This window comes from Siphateles boraxobius, unplaced genomic scaffold, assembly GCF_051911475.1.
Source record: "Siphateles boraxobius isolate OS27281-9 unplaced genomic scaffold, OSU_SipBor_1 1, whole genome shotgun sequence".
In the NCBI taxonomy this organism is placed as follows: domain Eukaryota; kingdom Metazoa; phylum Chordata; class Actinopteri; order Cypriniformes; family Leuciscidae; genus Siphateles; species Siphateles boraxobius.
This window is the reverse complement of record NW_027508699.1, coordinates 21668203-21693133: the sequence shown is the minus strand read 5'-3', so window position 1 is coordinate 21693133 and position 24931 is coordinate 21668203. Positions and strand designations below refer to the sequence as shown.

General features: G+C 37.8%; 1 long non-coding RNA gene across 1 annotated transcript; it reads right to left on the bottom strand.

Moving 5' to 3' along the window:
* Window positions 1-1254: 1254 nt before the first annotated feature.
* LOC143737384 (uncharacterized) lies at window positions 1255-23078 on the bottom strand. The gene is made up of 4 exons (XR_013203649.1): window positions 22942-23078; window positions 22371-22509; window positions 7395-7612; window positions 1255-3530 (listed from the first exon to the last, which is right to left on the bottom strand). It is a non-coding gene; the product is annotated as an uncharacterized LOC143737384 (long non-coding RNA).
* Window positions 23079-24931: the final 1853 nt, after the last annotated feature.

Genomic DNA, 24931 nt, shown 5'->3' with positions numbered 1-24931 from the left:
TGATATCTTGTCCGTTGATTTATACGTATTTAAACATATTATTCGTAAGTTCTTCATATTTGTCTCTAAACACTGGGAGTGTTTGTAAAATTGTTTGTTTATATTTTTATTTGTCTGCTGCCTCTTAGGGAACCAGAACAGCAGGTGTGGGGAGAAGTAATGACAAGACTCCATTTTACTGGCTGTCACATCCCAGCATGCTCGCCGCTGTCCAGTCGAGTGCACCGACTGAAAGATGACAAGCTGACAGCTCACCACACAGGATACCAGGCGTCTAATGACATTCTGCGAGTCCTCTGTGTGAGTGTGTAAGTCTCTATGTGTATGTGTATATGTATATGCATGACAGTCTGGAAGAGGGAGTCTTGTCACTTCTGGTGCTTTTCAAAGTACCCTGGGCTCCCAGTGAACGGAAATGTCCTTGAGGGCAGAGACATCACTTTTTTTTTTTTTTTTTACGCACAGCACCCCACATGCCAGCCGCCACAGTTATTATGGAGGCGAATCGAAGACAATATTTTTCTGCTATCGGATTTTTTTCCCGAACATTTTCATTCTAAGCCAGCAGAGTGTTACAGTACTGATTACATATGATTCAAGTGCTTCCCAACCTGATCGCACCATGTTTTTTTTTTTCAGGATCATTCATCTGGGGGAATGTTGTCACATCAACCCAAATCGAACAATGGACTGAAATATAATGGCGATGGACGCTACCAGTTTCCAAGGCAACAATTGTGAGAGATTTGGGGGAGACAAGACAGGTAATTGGAAAAAGATTGATGGGGTACAAGAGAGTGGAAAAAACCCTATCAAAGGAAATCTCTCAGGGAATAACAACAATACAATAAAAGGTCTTGCATCCTTTCGAACCATCGGCGGCCTCCTGTCCATCTATTTTCAGGCCCAATTCAATGGCTTCAACACATCTGTCAGTCTTCCGTCATGTGAGAGTATACAAAAAGATTGTGTATCGCTAAATATAGCAGCATAAAAAAATATTAATTCTCAAGTAATACCTCTTAAATGTTTCCTGTCTGTTTCTGTACAGAATTCCATTGCTCCCACAAAAAACTGTTAATTGTTTAACTTTAAATTATCAAACCATATATGGTAAATAAAAACTGTCAAAAGGACAATATGTAAATTTACTGTAAAATAATGTCAAATGTATGTTTTTCACAAATTTGAATTACCATTTAATTTACAGTGAAAAACAGTAAAAGGACATTCTCAAAACACCACACATGATTACATTTTAAATAAAAAATGTAGTTTCTTCATTTAATTTAATTTAACAAGATTTTTTTTCATAACAGTGCACCTTTTCATTCATTTCACACCGGTGCTTCCTCTAGGCTGTTTGGACTTGGCGAACTCAAGAGGGGTGTTGCTCAGCCTGACACAGTGTCTAAGAATGCAAAGAAGCCTCTAGGGTTAATGGTTGAGACGGTTCGAGTCAGTCATTTCCAGCATAACCAAACCAAACAAGCAAAGTTTGTGTAAGTATCGGAAGGTTTCCGTACGCGATGATGTCAGCAGGATCAGGGCAGGTTGCGGCTCTTTACCGTGTGGCGGTTGCAGAGGGAAACAATGGTGGTGTTGATAGAGAACTCAGCTCCACCTGTAGGGCCTGATTTTTATCTCCACTGCAGAACGTCGACCCCCTCCCCCAGGCCTTTCTTGTCATCACTCTTTGCAGCGTTCATTAAATGGAGTCAGACTTTAGAGGGGAAGAGAAGAGCCCAAGTCACCCATGTGAGAAAAAAGAGAATTACCTAAGCCTTTTGTCTCACAGAGTGTGGCTCAGCTAATGTCTTGAAGGCATGCTGATCTCTTCACAAAGCGTTGTCCTCACACAATAGAGAAGACAGCATGTAGTTTGGCATGCAAAACATATATAGCCCAGCCTCTTTGTTGCCCGTGGTGAGAGGTTTTCAGTCTCTCATTTGGTCTGTTTGATTGGGCTGATAAGATGCCTGTCAGGGTCAGGTCAGACTGAGCATTTGTTGTGCTGACAGTGTGATGATTGAGACATTGGTGTCAATTAGGTGTTTGTGTATTGGGCCCGGGCATAACCGCTATTATTTTAGCATGGCGGCTTCCTCCCACAAGTGTGCCAGCTTCACCTCCTTTATGCCTCTTTGTCTATGTACTCCCTCACTCTGCCTCACAGGAGCTAAATTTATGACCCATTCTGTCCTCGTCCACCCGACCCCCCGTCACCGGCCGGTTCTTCTGTGTTCACACCAGAAGTGACAGAAGCTCTTAGCCCCTCTTCACACATCCTCACCCTTTTTCCTCCTCTGTGCCATGCCCTCTCTCTCCCTCATTCACCTTCTTCCTCCCCCAGTCCTTACTCTTTGTTGCGGCCTAAAGCTATTTAAGGGTGCAGGATGGAGCTGGTCTCATGAGAGGGCCCAGGACAAATAGTAGGAGTGTTTACTGTGGAGGCACTGATATGTCCTTTGGGACTGAGCTGAGCTGAGCATGCAGCTGCAGGAAAAAGCAGGGTCGAAGGCCTTTGTGTCGTCCCCATTCACCAGTCCACAGGAATCCTTCAGTCAGGGGTGTGTAAGGCACTTGAGTATACTAACGAAGAACAATTACTCAAGTATTATTTTGGGGAATTTGTACTTAAGGGCTGTTGAACTAAATACTGTCTAAGGAAACAATAGGGCTTTTCACACTTGAAATCGTTAACCCTGGGTCATACTAAACCCCGGGTAAATGGAATGCTGGGTTATATTGATTCATGTTTCACATTGCTCATAATTTACCTGGGTTAACAATTAATCCTGGGTATTCATAAACTGGCGTTTCACACTGTATATTTCTAAACCATGGGTTAATTTCTTAGTTACATATTTGCGGTGTCTGTGTCAATGATTGGACAAATGGCACACTAGATTATGTTTTCAAAAAGGCTCTAGCATAGCGCATCTTCATATTATATATAGCTAACTATATATTTCAGACTATGAAGGTAAGAATGAAATGGTCTCTTACACTCCAATTGTCGGGTTTTCTGTCGCCATTTGACATTTTTCCCCTGAAACGCTAAAACATACGTTTATGTGACTGTCCAAAGCACGTGAATATGAGGCATGCAATTGGTTGTTGGTTGCTAAGCATAGCAGTAACATTCTGACACAGCATATGTTTGGCACATTAATGCAGGGTTAACTGTGCAAAAGTTAATTGATCTGTTATCAGAGGTGACTGTGTCTAAGTAATGTATTTCAGAAATGTACATACAAATCACACAGTGAGCTAACATCATGTATTAATTTTAGGCAGAAACAATTAGCTAATTTAAGTAATAATTAAAAGTTGTGATCATAATGATTAGAATATACAGAACATTTTGCATTGGTGCATGTTGAGTTTGCATCATCTGAAGTCCTCACAAGGGCTGGAGGCATCTCTTATATAGTCATCTCACAGGTGTTGGGTTATCTGAAGTCTTCAGAATAGGCTGGATCCAAACTGGAGCTGACGTACTTGCCAACTACCTCGGAATGGGCAACCTGAGATAAAACAGAAAAGCAAATGGAAAGTAATTAGCACAGTTATGCTGGTCATTACATTTCAAGAAAAGATAATCATGTGCATTGCATCTGATATAACTGGAGTGCAAGGTTATATTATGTGAATCGCAGGAATAAATTCTATTTTAAAATATATTATGAAAGAAAACAGTTATTTTAAATTGTAATAATATTTCACAATATTACTGCTTTTTACTGTATTCAGATCAAATAAATGCAGCATGTGAGCCCAAGAGACTTCTTTCAAAAACAAAGGTATGAAACGTCTCTTTAGTCACCTCAACATAGAGTCTCTGACCCAAAGCAATGCATTTTATGTTTGTTATAACCATTGTTGAAGACTCAGACAGTATTGGTTGTAGTTTATCTGGTGAGTAAAGCAGATGGTTATGAATATTTTTGATTCCAAGGACCCCCAGTTTTGAAGATTGGCTTCCATGGGACTTCCTGAAATATAAAGACCGATATGTAATTTAATGTATTATAAAGTCAATAAAAAAATTTAATTAAGAGATTTTTATTTTATTTTATATTGTTTACATTTATGCTGTATTAAAGCCAATTGAAATTGAAAATATTGCCTGCAAAGCTGGAAAAAGTAACATTTTCAATCAAATTTACATTTCATTAGTATAGTGATTTCCTCAACAAATAATAGCATTTGTTTTTATTTCTTACTGAAGAAACATGGCAATCAACAGAATAAAATTGTCAGTTATAAAAATGAAAGGAAAAATACTAGGAATTATGTTTACTTTTACTGAATATTTTTTTCCGGAAACACTTTACAATAAGGTTCATTAGTTAACTACCTTAGTTAACATGAGCTAAGAATGAACAATACTTCCACAGCATTTATTAATCTTAGTTAATTTTAACTTCAACATTTACTAATACTGTATTTTTTAATAGTTAATGCACTGTGAACTAAAATGAACAAACAATGAACAGCTGTATTTTTATTAGCTAACATTAACAAAGATTAATAAATACTGTAACAAATGTATTGCCCATTGTTAGTTAATACATTTACTAATGTTAACTAATGAACCTTATTGTAAAGTGTTACCACTTTTCCTTTTAATTGAGTAAAATGTTGACACTTTAATTTAAGTACAATTTATCTTTTTACACTCCAGCTACTTATGAAAATGAGCCCGAATGGTGACAATTTATTACTATTTTCTCTTTAATCGGTTCTGCTAAATCTTATTTTCTTATACCAATCCCATTCATGTGAGCTGTACAGTCTGTCTCACTCTCTAATCAAGCTTCTTTTGAGACGGGAAACAGTCAATGGAAATGGCCAGTCTCCTAAATGAGCCTCTCCACAAAATAGTCTGAATAGCTTCAAAACGCCACGGACAGAAAGCACTGTTGTCTGTCTCACGCCCATGTAGTGTGATTGCTAGGATGTTTCTAATGGTGTTAGGGGTGATTTTACGCACAGCAGGCCTTTAGGCCTTGCACGCCTCCACGCAGTCCAAGAGGCTTATGTGACTACTGCGATAGGCTATGGGGAGGTGGGTGCTCATCCCGATAACCGTGATGTGTGTGTTTGAGCACAGCAGATGCCCCAGGTCTACATTAAACCTCATTTGCATGTTCAAATAAGTCAAAATCCACAATAGAATAAATACCACCAAAAGGGCAAATCTTTAGATGAATAACAATGAGATCAGGGTGCTGAAGATTAGATATTACTTTGGAATGTCACCCTGATCCGTGAAACGTGTCTCTATGGATACCAGTTGTCTATACAATGCAGATATATTATGAAAGTGAACTTACAACAACATTGACATGCGCTGGAGACAGGCATTGTCTTTATTCTTTTGATTTGTCTGCCTAACTTAATTCTCCTCCTCACATCACCAACACAAGTTTATTGTTCCTGTCTGTGTTTCTCAGCTGACTCTCCCCTGCATCCCTACATAGGACAAAGTTGGGAAAATAGATGGATGGATAAATAGGTATTGTTTCTGGGGCCTAATTTATGGAGGAATTTATTACTTTTTAATTTAAATTTCATCAAGAGCATCATGTAAATTTTATTGATATTGTTCTTTATTCATACAGTATATGCACAGCTGTCTGCTGCATTATGACCAAAAACCATGTGATTTTTTTCCGTATCCTTTATTGTGTTCTCATTTAAAGACTTTTTTTTTGTCTGTTGAAGTATGTGGTTTAAAATAACCAGCCACTATCTTTACAAGAAATTGTCATGGGTCACTGAAAGGATGTGCAATCTCTGAACTCATTTTTGTACTTCTTTTGCAGCCATTGTTGAACCTTTCTGTGTTCATAACTCCAGCTCTCTGCTGTCTTTTCAGTGAGGCCTCACCCTGCTTATACAACATTTTAATATTTTTTCAAAACTTTCAAATAAGACTTTATGAAGCCAAAAATTTTATGAATTTTATCAATTTCTTTGAATTTCAGTTTATTTCTTCCTTACAATCAAATTTAAATTGCAATTCTGCATCCTGTTACTTAAATTGCATTACTTAAAATGGCACATTGTTGAAAGAATACAGACATATGTATATATTATATACATACATACCCCTATATATATATATATATATATATATATATATATATATATATTTTTTTTTTTTTTTTTTTACATGGTTTTCAAATTATGGGTATTTCACACAACCACTGAGAAAAAGGTCCATTCTTTCAGGGAATGAACAGTTTTTTTTTTGTTTTTTACCTCTTTATGACGGTAAGTTTGTTAAGTGTGAACAAGCTCCTTCTGTTTTCAAGTCCTCCATTTGCAATCCTTTACTGGCAAAGTTACAAAACCCTCATTTCTTAAAAATCCTTTCAAAAATCACTGTCAGCTTATTGTCACTTAAGAGCCAGTAGGCAACACAACTAGCCTTTCATTCTCTCCAACAGCATGACAAGCTAAAGGTGTTCTTTGTAAACACAATTAAGCTGTGAAATTATGTTAAATTACTTTCCTGCTGTCTCCAGTTCTTTAAGGATTCCCTCTCAAACAACAGTTTCGAATACAGGCACCTGCCAAGCTGCTTATTCCCCCACACCTGGTCCTGTAGAAATGTCAACATAAAAACACCAGCTCCATCCAGCATTCGTTGTCGCGGTCTGGTATCTCACTATACCTGCAATAGCACCGGCCCACTTAACATCATGCTCTCTGAAAGTGCAGTAAATTAAAGATCATAAATCATGCACTATTCATAAGAGTCTCCATCCGCCCCTTTCACTGCCTGCTACCCTCCTCCCTCTCTAATGGCATTGAGCGTTTGCAGGCCACCGAAGCACTCCATCCCATCCTGTCCTTTCGACTGAGCATAGTGTTCTGGACCACTGCATTAAAAGCTGATACCCTGAGCACAGCCAAATGCTCTCCATCAACCCCCATATCACGAGACCATTGTCTGCTAGAGGAACCACCAGATGGTCTGCACCATATCGGCCAAAGTATCAGTTTTACACTAGGGGAAGCACCAGGGATATGCTCCAAAGCAATTATCATTGGAGTATAATTGAGAGATACATTATATAGTGGTGTGGTTGTCTTGTTCTGTCTGGGTCTTACGTGTGAGCTTAGTTGGTTTAGGCTATATTAGGCTCAGATATTTGGAGAGCACTGGAAGAGAGAAGCAGCAAGAATGGTGGAAAGGTAATTCACCATCACATAGGTCATGGCCCACATAATCTGGTGCACTCTCACTAATGACAGATAACATGAGGCAGGCAAGGTGTCAGCCCTCATCAGTCTTTCTAATTAGAGATGTGAGCACACATCTTTCATAAGCCTTCGTTCCAGAACACCATTAAACATGCACACACATATACACTTACAAATGCGCATTAGTCCTGCTGTTGCGACCTAAAAGGAAGTGCCTTGACTCTGTGTAGCTGGTCCATTTGTCATCTCTTTTCTTCACTGCGGACTTTTGCAAGATGGCTTCCAGAATAACCGATGTCTTCTTTCTCAGCATCCTGCCAAGACCGCTCAGCTCTCTTCCAGATACACACTCTCATGCTGGAAGGCTGCAGGGTGGAATATGGACTCATCTCTTTAATTGAGGGAGGAAAGAAAAATAGGTAATTCATTTGTGGAATTTAATTATCTTCATAAAGCCACTCCTCATTGGATGCTATATGAGGGAGGGATAAAGTGTGGTGCAAGATTTGAATCACTGCAGAGAGAGAATACAAAGAAGGACAGATATGATTGAATTGGTCCAATTAATCCTTGTTAGGTAGTTTATCACTTGTCTGATATAAAATTCAGGTGGCGCTTACCTTTTTCCCAAATCAGTGAGGAATATATATATATATTAATATATAATTTTTATAGTAAGAATAAAAAAAAAGAAATGTATACTTTTATTCAACATTAAACTGATCAAAAGTGAAAGTAAATAAATAATGTTACACTTTTTTTTCATATAATATTAGAATGATATCTGAAGGATCATGTGACACTGAAAACTGGAGTAATGAAAGTGAAAATTCAGCTTTGCCATCACAGGAATACATTACATTTGAAAAATATTTAATATATAATAGTGAACAGTTATTTTAAAATGAATAACTTAATATTTTGTGATATTAACGTTTTATTTTACTGTATTTTTTATCAAATAAATACAGCAGTGGTGATCATAAGAGACTTTTTTTTCAAAAACATGAACCAACCGTAAACTTATGAATAGTAGTGAATATATATTCATAATTTCTTTGAAATGGAGCATTATTTGCACCATAAGCTATAGGTATAGCTATAGCTTTGCTAGGTTAACCTCCAAAAACTGTCCAGGAGTAGATTCTTCATGGGAGATGCATTGTCCATCTACACATGGACAGTGTCTCTCTGTATATGATCAAGGCTGTATAGCAGACTTTAGACTGATTGTGATACTAGCAAAGGCAAGGCACAGCTGTTTTATCACACACTGTTCATGACCTGTTCTCTGCCTTTCCCCCCTCAGGCCTCTTATAGTGTAAGGGTAAACCAAGTGCCAGACTGACAAATGGAGATCTGCTCCAACAATAAACAGAGGGATGTGTGGACAGAGGAGCCAAGCCTCCAACCAGAAGATAGAGAGCACAGGCTCATTTACAGGAGGTTACCCACGGTGCAGTCATTTCACGCTTTTCAAGAGATTTTAACAGATCTGTTTACAAAGCAGAGGAGAAATGATTGGGCTCACTGCGTTTCCAATCACGGACAATTAAAAAACCTCTCGGTTAGAAAGTCACAATAAAAGAAATCTAAATACCTCTGAAAAGATACGTACTTTTTGTCCCTGCAAATTTCTCTGCGGAATTTAATGCATTTCACAGTTTGTTTATTAGTGCGCCAGCCATGTGGAATGCAGAGTAATGGCACCACTGAGGGAACACATTGCAGGGACCATTAGCTAACTGGAGCAGCTCAGACACTGAGTTTAGAGAGAGCTGTCCAGAGTGTGACACAAAGTGTGCACACATACGCATTTGCCCTTCGAAAATACTTATTTCACCTTTTATACCGTTTTGATGAGTCACACAGGTGTTTATTTGCTGAAGTATTACTAGCTGAACATTTAAGGTGTCTTTTATTATTTATTATCAACTGTCTGGATATCAGCTTGCAATTTTAAGAAATATGGGAAATACTATGAAATACTAATTAAATAAATAATAATTAGTTAAATAATAAACAATAATAAAAAAATATATAATGTGGTATATTATTTGGGGTCTATTGTCTTAAAAGATGACACTAGAAGATATAGAATTTTAATTTATACAAAAATATCTGTTTCTTCAAAGACTATCTACAAAGTCTGATTTTTAGACTGGCAATTTTTTAGCACACCTACTAAAGAACTATAAGAAAAAATGTATTTTAATATCCTGCACTGTGACATTCTTCTGTAGTTGATTCTAAAAGTTGCTTCCATTAGTGTTTTGAATTTATGTAAGTAAATAGGCCAAATATTAATTGTTAGCTTTAAAGCTAAAATGGGTGCTCAATTTAAACCGTTGTGTATTGTCGTATGATTAAAGTAACCACACTTAGTTTAAACAGCATTTGACAAACTGTATTGGAATGTTTGTACTTTTCAAAAATGTATTTGTCACACTATATGACCACTGAAACAAACTAGTTGATTAACTGCAGTGGTGTAAAGTATTTGAGTAAATGTAATTAGTTACTGTACTTAAAGGCCCACTGAAGTGCCTTGAATCATGCAGCATTATTCAATGTGTTGACGTAATTTCTACTGAAAGCGGAAAACAGGGTGGCACATGTCGAGCAGCCCCGCCCCTTTTTTTAAATAGCAAATACGTTTATATCATAGCTCGGCCAGAGCCGTTGAGCTTGTTAAAGCCGCAGTTTTCTCCTAATCTCTAACCATTTCTCCTCCTAATCTCCCCCATATCGCTTTAAAATATAGCATTCTGTGTAGAATTCAAATGGGTCCGATAAGTTTTCTGGTAAGCGCCTACCCGTGCATGCAGGGTGCGAACTACGGGGGAGCTAGGGGGAGCTCGGCTCCTCTTAATAAGACATGGGCTCCCCTGAAAAAGTGATACGTGAAATTTCGGGGGGTCTCAATTTTTGTAATTTTTTTATTGACAATGTTTTATTTTGACGTGCAATTTCAGTTTTGTGTAATGTGATCATCGTGGAGCAAAAATATCATTCATTAAACCTAATTCACTTCAATAAAGATAACTATACATGCTATTCTTATCATGAGCATCAAGGTGTGATGGCTCTGCGGTGCAAATTCCAATCATGTTTAGTACATGTTAACTCAATATAAAAGTTGGAGGCCATTGATCTGCGCGCAAAGTCCTTGAAATCCATTCTGTGTTAAGGTAAGGCATGTTATTCCCAATTATGTGTTGTGGCTGGGTTGTTATAGGTCTGCGTGACTCTCGATGTCTTAGGCCTAATTGAACGGAGGAATTATGGTATTCTTCTGTAGTCTGACAAGTAATTTAACCCTTGTTCAAGGGAACTCAAAGACAGCCTATTTATAGACTATTTGTGGATTGGCTGTTTGCGGTTTGACTTATCAATTTGTGTCGATAAAGTATAATAGGGTGAATCCTGTATATAGTATTTGCATAGTGCATACACTTGTAGCTGTTATGTATCTTTGGACGTCCTTGAAATGAATGGGTTTCATAGCGCAGCGCCGCGCATTCCGCGTTCTGTCTGAAAGGCGCTTCAGTCCTCAGTACGCGCAAGTGCTCGAACTTTGTACTTTGTAGTTTGACTGAGTATCAAGGACACTAACAACTTTTACTCTCTACTTTGCATTTTTTAAATAAGTCGTACTCTTTACTCCAATACATTTGTAATGAGTTCTTATGCAATTATACATTACATTTTGTTTTTGTATGGCACCTAACATTTTCTGCAGCAGTTTATTTCTGTTACAAAAGAACAGAATACCCAATATTGCCATCTACAGCCCATTGGAGGTACTATCTTGTGTGTTTTGCCCAAGCGTGCCGCACAAGCCCTGAAAAGCGAAGCCAAAACGTCTCGATCGCCCCCCAGTGACTGGTCCTAGTATAGGTCATAAACCCCGCCTCCCCATGTTATTCAACGGGACGTGAGTCCAACTAAACATTTAAATTACACTTCACATAATTTTTTTCCAAAGATAGTTTCTGTCATTTACTGTAGTTTTTAATCACGCTGATGTAATTTCAAGTGTTTGTTTTTTAAATAAGTTTGTTTTTAGGTAGTTATTTGATGCTATAAAAACGGCACTGTGGCGTCATAATTTGACAGCTGTGATTGACAGTTTCTCTGAGCGAAGTAGTCACTGAAGCACCAACGGACTTTGGAGCTTTAAATTTAATATCTAAATTTCTATAATTAATTATTTCACACCGACATAATGGGTTGTTCTGCAGTAGAATGTGCTAACCGATCTGGCATGTCCGATCAATTTGTTTTAATATTTAATATTTGAGTTTTTTGCGCATGCAAAATAAATTAATAAATTATAGGATGCTAACCTAGCTAAAACAGATTACATGAGGTAAATATGAAGTTGATTACGCTGTCCACCAAATTGTGATAGTTGTTTAATTGCAGTAATATGAGTGGGCTACTCGTATTTTACAGTATAGGTCCTATATTAACACATTAATCCTATACTATAGGATAGATTAATGTGCTACTTTTTAAATATGACTATGTGGTTAGTAGTTGTATTTACGTTAGGTACTGCAGTCAGCAGACATCAAAATTGGAGCAGGACGGAGCAGACAGGCCACTAAAAAATGTGCAGGGGCGTGAGTTTGCGATTGATTCAGCGAGAGTGAGGCGGGGCGTTGATTTCGTGGCTTTACTTCCTGCTCACTACTGCGCAGGTCTGGTCCCGAAATCGCAACTGCGCAGACTCAAGTCCCAAGATGTCAGCGCCATATCGGGAAAATGGCAGCTTCACTTCTCGGCAATGGAAGAGAGCGAAGGGGCGTCGTCCATCTTTTTTTACAGTCTATGGTTTTGACCAACTTATTTCCAGAAGTAAGCTTTGACTTTTTTTAGGCTTTAATTATAGTTAACATCCATTATTTTGAAGAGCCCTTTTTGATGGATATTGGTTTACTTATGCCTTTTTAGAGCACTTGAGCCTAAAGCCCTATTCAGAAGGGACTAGTTTAACATGGAGAGGTGGGGTAAAGTAATAATTACCAGAGCTTTTTAGTCCCGTCCGAATGTGCCATCTCAGTAATCATTACGGGCAATGTCAGTAAAGATTATGTAGACTTTTACCTTCAGTAATAAGGTCCGGAAAAATGACCTCAGGTAATACTAATCCCGTGTGAATAGACCCGCTGTAAATATGTACGTAAAAATTGTCATTTCCTATTTAAAAGTAGTTTTCTGCTTGAAAAACCATTCAGTTGCGTTCTAGACGCTGGGACAAGTCTGTGGCAAAACTCAATTGTTTTCCACATACCATTGAGATCAGAAAGATTGAAAGCACTTGTTAGAGGCACGAAGCATCTTTTAACGTTAGGTAAGTGCCTATTACCAACACAATCCAATCTGAAGTTAATTAATACATCGTTTGACCGGACATAACTGTTATATATATATATAATATATATATATATATATGTTATATATATATATATATATATATATATATATATATATATATATATATGTTATATATATATATATAGGTTAGATCTGTTTGCCCACGTGATATCAGGAAGTAACGTAATACGCACATGACAAAAGAAGGGGGACGGCGATGCGCAAATCGAGTTACCCCTCCCATTTCTGCTAGTTTTACTGAGATATCTTATCCCGTGGTATAATACATTACTCCGTCTACCCTAGTAAAGTTAATCCCGTCCGAATAGGGCTTAAGTGAGACTTGAGTCTTGAGAGATCATGAGACCATGATATTTCCTAAAAAGAAACAGGGGTGACACATCTTACCCCACACAGAAGAGAATCACATGGTCAAATGTGAAAATTATGTCACTCGGCTGTTAAAACCTTTCCAAAACAACCCGGAGGCCAAAAGCAATGCTGCGCAATGGAAAACATCCCAAAAAAGTGATGAAAAGGAGGATAATAATTTCCGTGGCCCTCAATAGAGAGGTAGTCTGGAATAAAGCAACCTTTTTCTTGGCAGTGTAGTGACTCTCATCCCTGTTCGAACCCCTGAGAGCAGACACACACACACACACACACACACACACACACACACACACACACACACACACACACACACACACACACACACACACACACACACACACACACACACACACACACACACACACACACACACACACACACACACACACACACACACACACACACACACACACACACACACACACACACGTCCTGCTCTAGATCTGTGCTTTCACTAATGATGATGAGAGGGGATGAGCCCTGAATTCAGAATGGGGTTAGATTGATAGCGCTGGATTCCAGAAACGACTCCCTAGCTTTAGATTTCAAAGCATTTGCTCCTCCACTCAGCCTCACTTCTGACATGAAGATGAAAGCAGTGATGTCACCAATCAGCGGCAACAATAATTTGGTACAGAGCACCGCAACAGGTGCCATGACAACCAGCTGTCACGATGGAGGAAAAGAACCGTTGCCAAACAGACAAGAGCACTATAAATGTGCACTGCAGCCAATGACACCAGCCAGCCTTCGAATCAGAGGGATGGGACTGCGGCGTGCGACAGTGCTCTTTGTTTTTGGAGTATGTTCAAGTACTCCTTTGCAACAAGCATGTCACTTTGGCTTTTCCCCAGCATACTTTATGCCCACCTCCAAACCGCCATGCATAAAGGAAGATGGGCACTTACGTTCTCCAAATGGCTTTAAAAAGGCTCACTTTCCTGTGAAACAAAACGATGGAGAGGCGAAGTGAATTTCATGTCGTTTACTGTGAACAATGCTCAGGGACTGAGAGCTCTGAAGGTTCTGAGGGCTGTTTCGACATGCGTGCACTGAAACAGAAGCATGATTAACATGCACTCTGATAAGAGGCTAGAAAACACACGGGGAGTTTTGAATTTCAAGTAGTTCCACACTTATTTCTGAAGTGGTAAATAAAAATGAATTAGTGCACATTTAGAAAAGTGAACACTGTAGATTCAATATGAAATAAAAGACACTGGAAATTGGATGAGAAAGATTATCAGTCAAGTATGAGCTTCTCACCTTGTATGTGCTCTGGATTCTTTCAGGTTCTTCTTTACCTTCCTCTCTGAAAGTTCTAGAGGAAAAGCCACTGCCACTGTCAAACCTCATGTGCTTACACCTCGGACTAAAGGCAAGCAAGGCTTTTGATGTCCATGACAGATGTTTTGTCAATTCCCTCTTCTACTATACAATGACACTGTTAAAGGGAAAGTGCACCAAAAAACAAAAATTCTGTCATCATTTACTCACCCCAATGTCATTCCAAACCTTATGACTCCTTCTGTGGAACATAAAAGACAATATTCTGAATAATGTTGTTGGACCCAATTGACTTTAAAATAGTTGTATGGACAAAAATAAATAAATAAATAAAATACAATAATAAGTTTTTTGTAAATGATCACAGAATTTAAATTTTTTAAAGGAAACTATTCCTGGATACACTTGTACGACAAAAATAAACTAAAAACCATTTCCAAACTAAAAAGTATTTCCTTTGGGTTTTTGACAAGTTTCGTGTACAAACAACATTGTCAAAATGATCCCTGTTCACATGGATCACAAAAAATACTAAAAATGCTGTATTATGCATGTCAGGCCAGTAGTTGGCGATTCCCCACTACGTGCCTACTGAGGAATATGGTTGGGGTCATATTAGTGAAATTACCTATAGGTCTATTGTCTACTGTGAATAGTGTAGCGATGTATGATGCACACATCACACAAAAGTCACTTTCAAACCAAGCAGCTTTCTGTTGGTCAAAGCGCTGAAAATGTGACCAACTTGAACCCGTTGCGAAATCTGCAAAGGGAAATCTTCCGCCCTAATGATAGATTTCTGATCGCATGGTTTAATTAATATTGAAAGGACTGAATTTCATCCTCAAAATTCACTGAACAATGGAAAATATGACCGCACCTTAAAGCTGCATACAAATTCAAATCTACTATATCATGAATAGTATTTGGACATCCTACTCATTTGATATCGCTTTTTACATACTGTGTAAGAGGTAAGTGTGAACTGTATATTGAGATGCAGGGTTCCTCAATGCTGCTGCTCTTTATCTTTCTCACAGTTCTTCCACATGTTCTCACTGTCCGTGGCCACCTGGCAACACTTAGTACTCCCCCCTTTGTTTCCGTACCCTATCTTGTCTCTTCAGTTCCGCACACTCTCCCTTTCTTCCTCTCCTTTTACAGCTCCCCCCTGAAAATGCACTCCTCCGCTGCCTTGGATCCCTCGCTCTGTGCCTCTATCCCACACTCTCCTGTTGTTGCTCCAGATATTAAAACAAATCAGCCATGAAATAAGCTCCTTCCTCTGTCCTTAGTGGAGCTGTCGGAGCTCATTCCTGTCTACATCAGACACTTTTACCCATCCACCGTCTCTATGCAAAGCTGACTCCTCCACCCTTAACTTCCCCAACAGACTATCCAACGCGGTTGGGGCCTCACCCCTCGGCTTAATCTGATCTCTTCCCCTCCTTCCTTGCATTAGCTTTATGGTGCTTGCAACATATTAGCTCTGTTCCAAAACCTATGAGCTGCCACCGTAGGCAATGTTTTAAAGCTTCAAAAATTTAAAGGTTGTTCCAAAAGGTACACTCTAAAAAAAAGATGGTTCTTTAAAGGTTCTTTACACATAGTAACAGTTATATTTAGCAGTGTATCATCCTGAAGAACCCTTTATATGCTGAAATGGTCCTTTGTGTTAGAGTTCATTGGTCTTTATTCCCACCTTTTTGTTTTTCAAATCTGTAACTGTCAGCCTCCTCATTACTGATTTTCTGGAGCTCAGCTAAACAATGAGTTACAACACAGACTGTCAACCTATTCTCAACAGGTAAATGATTTCTTTCTTAAAATGTCTATAAAATATAACTTTAAAAATTGTAACAATAATTTCCTAACAACCATGTCTTTTTCTCTTTTTAGTTTAACAGAACATGTAAGCGTGAGCAGCTCTGTTCAATTAACTTAAGGATACTCATTTCTCTTCTCCACCATGTAACAGAGATATGGAATTTATGATCCATATTGTTTGATTCTTTTAAATGATGACTTTGTCTAAACATACACACACAAAAAAACATCAAAGGCTATACCATCACTTTTTCCTTTTAACATGGTAAAGGGCTCATACTGTCCATTTTGGGTAATTTAGCTCTTCATTAACATAATTGTTTTTACATAATCAAATGGAAGAGACACAATGTCTAACTCAATTTTGTATTGCAGTTGCTGTCATCACCTCATCATCTGCAGAGAGAAACTGCCACTCAGAATACACACATAATGAAGGACGCAAAGGCATCATAGAGGATTGTGAAGATGTTTCACTGGAACTTGGTCTTCATTACATCTATATTGTGTTTAATGTCAATTGTTATTTATTGCTACAAAATATAGACAAATATAAAAAATAGTACCTAACAACATGCTGTTTTTTATGTAAAACAAAAATAGAGGCAGGCAGATAGAGGGGCTAAAAAACAACATTAATAAATAACATAAAAAATAGCATTAATAATATGAAGATATTAATATACAAATATTAATGAAAATAAATATTGTTGAAAAGGTTACTTATAACACCATTAAGGTCCTATATAGCACTTTCAAAGCATGATTCTTTATGGAACTTTATAGAAAAGGGTTCTATTAAGCACCATAAAGGGTTCTGCTATTATTACAAGCCGAAGAACCCTAATTTGGTACTGTTTAGAACCATTTTTTTCTTAATAGTGTAGGCGACTTCTCATAATGCAATCTTGCAGCTGAAGAAAGAGAATTGTAATTATTAAAATATAATTATAATTCATTTAATGGTAAAAAATTATCAATAAATTGCTTTAAAAATAAATATTTAATTTAGTTGACTTATTAAATTAAATTTGTTTAAATAAACATTTTTATACAAATTTTCACACGCATGCATACTTATGTTTTGTATTGTATTGTTCTGCTTGTGTTTCTTCTATTGAAATAAAACATAACTTGAGATGCTGTCTATGTTGAGAGCAGCCAAATTAGCCAGTTACATGGACCCATTTCAGTTAGGATGCTTTTATGTCGTCAGCGAGGTGTCGGAACAAAGCCACTGAGTGTACATCTGTTTTGTATATTATTGTATATTGATGTGATAAACAGCATCTCAGCATCAAATTGTTCAGATTGATCATCAATGCCTCAAGCATTTTGATAAACTAGTCAGGGCCTTAGCTTGCACGTTAATGGACAACACAAAATGGAGGCGAGAGCAGGTGTGCGGACTCACAGGCTGTTTTCGGCAGTGCATGTGTGTGTGTGTGTGTGTGTGTACACTAGTACATCATGGTGTTAATGATTAGTGATGCCAGTGGCGGGTAAAATGTCATATTTCTGCGCACGTCCTTGTGATTTGTTACAGCTCAGTGTCCCTCTGGGGGATGTTGCCTACACCAAATTTCCATTAAACAAATCCTCTACTGGGAGCTTGCAGCACAGCCAGCCCTGAAATGTCTGCTCCAATTCTTTTGGAAGGAGGTAACAACAGCGGCCTGGGGGCGACTCCCCACTCTTCTCTCAGCGAAAAAGAACCAGCCAATCACAGAACGGCAACCAGAGCCCTATTTGACAGCACAAGCGAGTAAAAAGCCATGTACGTCAAATCTGTGTAGCCACATTACAAAATGCTGTAGTTAGCAGTTATTTAGCTAATCTTTCCCAAGCTAATTATAGCTGGCTTCTTTTAAAGTCCGCATGAAACGAAAATTCAACCTATCTATTTTCTAAATGGATGTTATAATCTCAATGTGAATGATTCATCCATATAAGTTTCTTTCTTTTTTTTTTAAATACTTTTTTAATCAAAATGTAATAAATAGATCTTCCAGTCTAAACAACAAACTCTCTGGTGATGAACGCACTATGCAGGCCTTCTCCAATCATTTTATTCATTTAAACCACATCGATGTAACCACATCTCAAAATCCAATCAACAACCAATTCACAGAGCCAAGTCCCACCCTACATTGTTTCTTTTTGATAATCCATTTTTCTCATACATACAAGGTTCGAAAAATGAGTTTCCACAACAATGCCATTTAAGAGCTTTTTTGTCCAAGTGGGAATTTTCTCCTGTATCCTTAACTGTGTATATTACACAATGAAGCAACTTCATATTTTTGGTATGCCTTACTGTAAATTAATTGATATGTAGGGAACCGAACATTTGCAAATACAACAAACCCATAAGCAGCTATTTCTCAGAGTAACCCATAAATTCATGTGATTCTCTGTCATACTCACTAAGCCAAAAGCATCTTATACAATATTGGTTCCTCCTGCTGCCAGGCGTATATTAATCCCCACCCAAACATCCATCCAGCACCTTACAGCATCCCACTCCGCTCTCATTGTCTCAGGCTGTTCTTATTTAATTATAGGGATCCCGGAACCGTAGGTTCATTTTGTGTTAAATGGGTGTGCCTGGGGCTGGATTTAGCAGAAGAGAAAAGGCTCCTGTCCCCACTCTATGAACTCTGCATTGCACATAGGCCTGGCTACATGGGGAATGCAAGGCATGAGAGGGGAACAAAGCCCTCCACTGTCCCCCATAGAGAGGTGGGGCACTACAGGCCCTCAAAACGGCCCCTCTCCTCCACATAATCCAGAATATTAGCTTTTTTGTGATGGGTGGCAATCACACAAGCTGTTTGAGTAGCTCATGACTGTATGCACAGACTGCTGCATGACAAAGGAGGACGACATAGCCCCGTGTGCACAGCATCGGAGCAGGAATGAGCAGTATCTGGGTGATCTCGTTCTCTGTGCTTCTGGTCACCATTCCTCCAACATGGTGACATTCACTTGGCATTCTCCACGTCTACCTTGCGCTAACTCACACCGAGCGTTCCCACTCGCTCACATGCCAAGAATTCTTCTTCGCCTGTACAGAGCTAAGAGAATGCTGGCTTGAATGATATCTTTATTAATCACAAGATTCCAGCGTCTCGCTGTGTTCCATGATTCAAACCTGTTGTTGTGTGGTTGAGCGAGGACATGCTTTACAGAGGAGTTAGCTTGACAGAATCTCATTGTATGCTCCAGCGAGAGAAGGACCTGACGTCCTTAGAGAAGGAAATCCCATAATGCATTGCAGCGGGTCAGTTATCAATCCTGGGTGCATGGCAGAGAAAAGAAATGTAGATTATAAATATACTTCTAGATCAGACATACAAGTACCTATACAAATTGTGATTAAGAACATAATATTTAACCCTAAATTTACGATGTATTATCCTTTGCTGTCAGACAATCCCATAATGTGCTCATAAACGTTTAACCTCAATTTTATGAAGCAACGAGAGTGTAAACATGATGGTTGTTGTAGTTTTAGACTATATGTAAGCATGCATTTACTCATCTGACTCACTTGCTTAATAATAGATTTAGTTTTCTGTAAAAATGAATAAAAACAGTGAAAGGCAAACTCAGAATATTACACAAACCTGCATAATTAACTATGTTAAATAATACAAATATACTTTGTATGCGTTTAATCTCACTTTATCAACCAATGTCTTTGCTGCTGACCTTCGATTATCGAATTCAACTGACCATTTAGTATGAAAGGGCCTTTACATTTGCCAAACAAGAAATCTCAGCCCAAGTGAGAAAAAGTAACACAATTAGTTACTTTTAATAAGGAGGAACGCAATACTGCAATGTATTAATTTTAAAATTAACTTTCCTCAACACTGCCCCTCTTGATTCAAAGACGGAGACAGTTGTGAACTCATGAATGGGTCTAATGAATTCAAGTCTCGTTGAAACCGCTAAATTTACGAGCAAGTTCAACTCTGTTTCGTGAATACAAAGAAGAACAAATCAAAGAACAGTTTCCCAGCTAGATTTTAAATTGTTTTTTAATTATCAATTTAAATATATATATACACAGTATATAAATATTTGTTTTATTCATGAGTTTGAAACTATAAGACATCAAATAACAGCATGTTATGTGGTAAGGGGTTGTCTTAGCATTCTGACCGACAATTTAAAAAAGACAAATGTTTTGAAATTGTGGTTCCAGAAAGAGATTTGAATCAATAGAGAATAAAACTTTCATTCAAACTGCTTTAAAAGCTGGCACTTGACATCACTGCCCTGGCGCACTTGGTCAAATCTGACTTTTTTTTTGTAAGAAGAAAACATTTCACAAGCCTTAAGGCTAATTGCCCTCATTCTGACCGTAAGAAAGGGCCTTTGAGAAACTAAGACTGTCTTTTGTGACAATTGAATGCGCACAATGCATACAATTAATGGAGGTTTAACTGTGAGCAAGGACTAATTTTTTCGCTCTTTTCTTCCAATCAAATCTCAGAGACGATAAAGTCTAGCAATTACCTCTCTGTTGCCATGGTTTTTACGAATATCTCCAGGTTATTTATGCTCAGAGTGCCAGTCACACAGAAGACTCACCCATTAATTATCTTAAACAGGTTATTTTCACATACTGCAATGTGATTATAATCACAATTCCAAGACATGTAGATGACAAAAATGGGTTTCTCTCGAGGTGGCCAGCCTCTGCATCATCAAACAGACAGAACCCCAATAGACCTTTCTCTGACAATATTATCACCACCTTAATGCCACGAGAATGGGCCTATGAAAGAGCTGTTTATAATTTCTAACATTCAGCTGCTGTGGAAGAGTCTGATTAAAAGCATAATCTCGGAGCGACAGATATCTCTTGGCATTATTTACGAGGTAAGACTGTCAGTTGTATTGCACTTGGTCTGTAACATCTGTTCTCAGAGGAGCATCATTTATTAGACAGCTTCGCCTGGCCGTATGACACCACCTTCAAGATTTTGAGGTCTGAGCAGTCATAATTGTGATTGTGCTGACAGAAGAGCCCACCCTCCATTTATTCCATAGCCATCCTCAGCCCTTCCTTTGTTTTGTCTGCTGTGAAACATCTTTGAACAGATTTGAACTCCCAGTGCAGTGGAAGCAGGCAAATTGATTCTTACGATGTTTACCTTTCCCCCATCTTAATAATTAACCCGTAAATTAGCCATTGTCTGGCTTTAAGTCCCTCTGAGGTGTTCCTGAAATGAGCTGGTTAATTACCTTATCATACATCTGGCTATGAGCCACGTATGAAGACAAGGGAAGCTGTACCTGCTGTATCATTTAAAAGCATCTTAATAACATCTCTTGTTTTTCATGTGAATGTCAGCGAACCAAATGATGATGGAGGGGTATTTTCTTTTAAAGTGTTATTTTATGGTGTTAAAATACTCTTTCTGCTTTCCCAGTTTAATATGCAAAGAAAACTATAAAGAAGCTGCTCTTACATCGCATTTGAAAGCAGTTTTTGCTAAGTAAAAGAACAGCACCTCTAGATAGAAAAAGGGGGATTTCTATGTAACGACATGGAGTGTATAATTTATTAATAAATGTTGATTATTTTCTTCAATAAAACAATCTAAATAATCTAATTTCATTTACTAAATTTAATTAAAAAAATTCTCAGAATGAGTTATTAGGAGGTGACCACTGAGTTAGTTGTGAGGAGTTGGACAACTATTACAAATGTCATGAAATCATATTTACATCCAAATGCTAATGAATGAACAGTATTATATTAGTATTATTTATATTTTCATTCTAATTTTAGTGTAAGTTTTTTATTTATTATTTTTATTTCCATTATAGTTTTAGTAATATTAGTACTTAAACTTATTTTAGTAAGGTGCCAACTGCCAAGGTTACTATTTCTAAGTTTTTCATCTAATATTTATACTCTGTTTACAATAAGTATTATTTATTGAGCATTCCGAACAGCCCATCAAAGCAACACAGTGACTCAACCAATGCTGTGAGTTTGAGAGTGGGACAATTTAGCAGACCTGTCATTATTTTTGCACTAGCAAAATTACAGAAATTATGCAATTCATCTTTAAGATGTACCCCCAGCATACCATTTAATGTCGTGTTGGCACTTTGTTAACAAAAAAAATATAGAGATTGGTCTTTGTTGTTAAAGACGGACAGACAACTGAACATTGAACTTTGTTTATGATTCAATTTTCAAAAAGAGCTAATGGCTGCATTTCTCTGATACTCACAATGGAAGTGACAATAGGTAAAGTGTTAAGAATCCTTTTGTCCTGATTGTTCCACAAATGTCTCATCTGGCTATCAAGGGCCCTTTTAATCAGCAAAGCAGCCAAACAGCATGACCATTACAAGTTCTCTACACCGCACCTGAAAAACAAAACAAATCAGAGAACATTCAGATGGATACATACTTGAAAGATGAACCATTGATAGGTGAAGTGTAGTAACGTTTCCTGCAAGAGAGAAATAATCACGGCGCTCTAGATGAAGGTACGTAAAACAATAGTTAGTTCTCAGATTGGAGTTCAGCCTCCAGGGGGAGAAGACAGGCAGCATCCCTCCCCCACTAGTCTCTCCACATGCTTGGAAGTCTCAGAGCGGTTGAAGAGTTTCTCTCGACCACGTCTGCATTCTTCACAAGCTTCAGCTCCTGCCCTTCCGCTCCTCAGACATGCGAACATACCAACATGCAGTTACGTCTCCCCTGCGCCACTGACACCATAGACTAAAAAAAGGAACCACTGAGTTTGAGCATCACCCCCTGTTTGAGTGAGGAGGGTTATAATTGGTCCTTCTTGCCTGTCGAGGCCTTCAGGTGGGGGATCAGATGTTGAGGAGTCCTAGGCATCTCATACCCTGGATGGCTCCAATGGGATGGAAAGGTCACACGTGCCTTTTTTTGCACCAACGGCATGCTGGTGCTGGACAAGTGCCCAATCTAGGCATAAAGGCATGGCTGGCTCAAAATTTCCTCTCTCTAAATGATGATAAGACCGAGGTCATTGTCTTTAGCCCGAGTGAAAGGTCCCAGTACATAAGCCCAGACTTGGGGAGTTTATCTCCCTTTAAATCTACAGGAGTGCGGAACCTAGGTGTTCTTGTTGACCAGTCTTTAAAATTTGACAAACACATATCATCTGTTATCAGCTCCGGTTTCTACCAACTTCGCTTATTATCTAAAATCAAAGGCTTTCTTACTCCGATAACTTTGGAAATGGCGGTTCATGCCTTCATCACGTGTCGGCTAGACTATTGCAACTCACTTTACTGTGGGATATCAGTTTCTCAAATTGCCCGTCTTCAGTTGGTCCAAAATGCAGCGGCCAGACTTATCCTTAACTGTCGCAAATACGACCATATCTCTCCGATTCTTAAATCGTTACACTGGCTGCCAGTCCGGCAGAGAATAGATTTTAAAATCCTCCTATTTGTTTTTAAATCTTTACACAACTTAGCTCCAGCCTATCTATCCAAACTCATTCATCCCTATACTCCGTCCAGAAGCCTAAGGTCACACGACCAGGCTCTGCTGGTTGTCCCTCGGGTCAGACTTAAGCGTAGAGGGGAGCGTGCCTTTGCAGTGGCAGGGCCTCGTCTGTGGAACACCCTGCCTCTAGAGATCCGAACGGCCCCCACCCTTTCTATCTTTAAGTCTTTGGTAAAAACCTACCTGTTTTCTTTAGCTTATTGATCTTTTTTTTCTTTTTTTTTTTTCTTTTTTTTCTACGATTTTATATTTGAATCTCTGATAAGGCTTTTCGTAGCTCTGCTGCTTTTTATGTGTTTTAGGGGTTGTTTTTGCTGTTTTTACTTTTCTTATTTGTGTGTTCTGTAAAGCACTTTGGTCTGTCTAAGCGGCTGTTTAAATGTGCTATACAAATAAATGAACTTGAACTTGAACAATCTAGAACAGATCTGTGCGTTTAAACCGGACCTAAAACCTGTAACACAAAACAAAACATTGCTTCCATTATAATCAACAAATCCGTTTAGATTGGAAACAAGATAGCAAATATGTTTAATCTGTTAAAATATGATCTCAACAGTCTCTATCTAGTTTATTTTCCCCTCTACATCTAAAATAGAATAACATACTTTACTTATTATAAATAAAGAGTTTGGACTCAGTAAGATTGTTTTTTCATTTTAATTTTTTTAACTTTTATTCAGCTTTAAATTGTTAAAAAAGTGAAAGTAAAAACTATTACACAAATAATTGGTGTAAAATTATTATGGTGTATTTCTATTCATCAAAGAATTCTGAAAAAAGTATTACGTTTTTCACAAAAATATTCAGCAGCACAACTATTTTCAAAATTGATAAGAAGAAATGTTTTTTGAGCAGCAAAGCAGAATATTAGAATGATTTCTGAAGGATCATTTGACACTGAAGACTGAAATAACGATACTGAAAATTCAGCTGTGCCATCACAGAAATAAATTACAATTTACACATTAACATAGGAAGCAGTTATTTTAAATTGTAATCATTTTTTGCAATACTACTGTTTTTAGGATCAAATAAATGCAGCCTTGGTAAGCATAAAATACTTTTTTCCAAAATATAAGAAATTCTTACTGACCCTACACTTTTGAACAATAAGATATTCTCTCAGGCCACTTTAATTCCCTTATGCGTTTATTTTAAAATAAATTTACATATTGTATTATTACAAATATATACTATGAATTCCTTGCTATGAATTCAATTTAAAACTAGCATTAAGAGCAACCTGTTCACTGAATTAAATAACTTTGGATGTTAAAATTTGTCTGTAAGACTAATAAA